Here is a 3,082-nt window from a genome sequence, read left to right on the forward strand (position 1 = left end):
TGACGTATAGTCACTCAGAAATCTTAATATAGACCACGGAGACGTGGCATATCGAAAACCCAATAACTATGCCTCTCATATATACTGCCGAATGAAATGGATATGCAACAATTATAGAACTGAAATTCTTTCTTATATAACTAATATATATTTATATATAATTATATTTATATTATATATATTATATATATTATATATATATATGAATGTTTTTACATAATAAACAAAAATATAGAATGTTAGTCCATATATATAAAAGACCAGATTGCTTGCAGGAATGTGATCAGACTAGAGACGCTAAAGATGACTATACAATAAGTATGTAGGCTAAGTTGACATGCCGTCATCTGTGGTCATTCATTTGTTTTGAAACAGTCCAAGCTCCCTGCTTGAGACAACTACCGCCTACGTGATCTGTAGCGTGTCTCATTTTGATTGTGTGTTCGTATGAAAACTATGTCATTTGGATTGTATGTTCATATGTTCGAACTACTGTCTGTTCCTTCATAACTTGTAACAGAGATGGTAGACGGCAGAACAGAGTTAGTGATCGTCATTAGAAGATCTGTACCTCTTTACCTAAGCTTTTATCATGTAGAGGAATAGGATTAGCCATCATCATTGGCAGAAGCGATCAAGCTATCGTCATAGAAGACTTGTACCAATCATATCTGATCTTCAGCATGTAAAACTTCAGAAGAATATAAAATTCTATCTATTTTATATTTCGTGTTTTCTACAAGAACTCACCGAAACCATGAGTTTAACACATCGTCGTAAAGATAATACCGACTTCGTAAGTGATCTACAAAACCCCAGACACTCGTTGAAGATGGAAGTGCAATACCAACCGACTTAGCGTATAGAGTTATCGCTAGTCTAACATTACCTCATAGGGCGCCTTATCATACAATGGCACAAGCCCTAATATTGGTGGCCAGCCTACCAGAAGAACTCTACAACGTCCTACGAAGAAAAACCAGAATAATAAATCATTGTATCATAAGAAGTCAACGACGACGGAAGCAGCAGATTCTTCAAGCAACATAGTATCATCGTTAAGTGAGCGACTTCAGAAACAATAAGAACTCTTCAACGACGACGAAAGCAACAGATTCTTCAAGCAACATAGTATCATCGTTAGTGAGCGACTTCAGAAAACAATAAGAACTCTTCAACGACGACGAAAGCAACAGATTCTTCAAGCAACTTAGTATCATTGTTTTAGTGAATAACTTCAAGAAACAAACCGACGTGTCTTTTTCCTACGACAACGCAAGCTTCGTCTCTCATTAGAATCATTCAAGAAAACATCGTTAGAGGCGTTTCCGGCACTGCAAGAAACAAACCGAACGCGTCTGCAGCATCGGATCTTTCAAGGGCCTCGAATCATCGAAACAACGCGCACGGGGGAAACTGAGCCAAACCAGGTCATCCGCTAAATAGAGAAGGAGGACCAAGGCCGTGTGTTCGTTATCGGAACACCGTGACTTCCCCACGAAAGCAAGCTAAGTACAATTTTTTTTATTTTTTTTTCATTGGAGTAACTTTGAGTGTTTTCCTTTACAGGTCGAATTTCGTTATTCCTGTGGGCTGAAGTTACGAGACATTCTTAATCTTACTTTTTTACAGAAATTATCTACATCATTGAGATTTTCGCTACTGCGAGTTTTTATCTTTGAGTGTCTGTTTACCCAGAAGTTCTACTGAAATATCGTAATCATATACTATGTTAAGTTTTATTTTATCATTTTGTTTTGGGTGATTATTAATCCTTACGTAACAAATCATATTAAACAGATGAATATGCGTTTTACGCAGTGGACGTCTGTATTTATACAGATGCATGGATAGGGTCGTTAAGCACCGTAGTGATTAGACACAAAAAACAAGTGGAACAACACCCGTACAAATCTATATAAATTAGAGGTAACACTATTTCGGTCATGACAATAAATGCTCCTTTGCAAAGTCCCGATCGCAGTTTTTAGCCTTGAGTTTTTTTGAGTTATATAAAATATCGAACCTCAGTGACTCAACTTAACTTTAAAAATATGGCTGGATTGCAAGGAATAACATGTCTGTAAAAAACTTTCATCAGGCTAAATGCGCTGACCAGGATCCCTCACTATTTCAAATTTTAGCAAAGAATGAAGTACAAACAGTTAATATTGTATGCAGTAGTGATAACTTGTCTTATTAGTATTCGCTCAGTTCCTAATAGTTCGTCATTCATTGCTTTATACGTAACCAGCAACATAATGTAAAAACACACAATACGTTGCCGATGGTAATAAAGAGAAGGATCCTAATTATTACACAAAAAGAAATAGAAACAGTAGCCCGTTCAGAATCAAACAAGCAAACTCGGTGACTGTGTCACCTAGTCAAGCGGTCAAGGTCAGTCAAAAACTGCCGAAGTGTTCAAAGCATAGCAAATTCCACACAATAAGCGACTCTAGCAGTGGGGAAAAGCGATGTTGGTTTATACATGCCAATATCTTTTTGAATTAAAAAGGATTTTTCCTAGGAAACACACGACCGTATAAAGTAATCAGAGCAGGTTTTCGTTTTTTTTTTAATACGTAAGTTATTATAGGTAGTGGTGGATAAAGCCCGACTGTACGCGCCGAAAAAATAAAATTTAAATATCTTGTTTATTTCTTTAGTAGACGTAATATCCTGTATTTACGGACTCACCGTCTGTTGTTCGAACTTCTCTAATGAGAAGTCCGGATAAGCGAGCGCTTACAGATACCTCTATAGTTATAAAAAAACGTTGATCTGTATGTAGTGTAATTGTAAAGATCCATCTAGGGGTATACAAAATATTATCTTATATCCTGCAAAATAAGGCGTGTTTATCAAAGGGAAATCCTATAAACCTTCAAACATATCAAAATCAGTTTGAACAAAAAAAAAAAAAAAAAGAGACAATTAATCAAATAATAACTTATATAAGGAACTATACATTTGTCTCATAAATCGTAACATTGTTCAAATGACCCAACAGAATTCTCCCACAACCGCAGTCGCACTTTGCACGCAAAATCTCGAGAAGCATGCCACCCTCGAATGTCTT

Source organism: Macrobrachium nipponense, chromosome 28 (assembly GCF_015104395.2).
Source record: "Macrobrachium nipponense isolate FS-2020 chromosome 28, ASM1510439v2, whole genome shotgun sequence".
NCBI lineage: Eukaryota > Metazoa > Arthropoda > Malacostraca > Decapoda > Palaemonidae > Macrobrachium > Macrobrachium nipponense.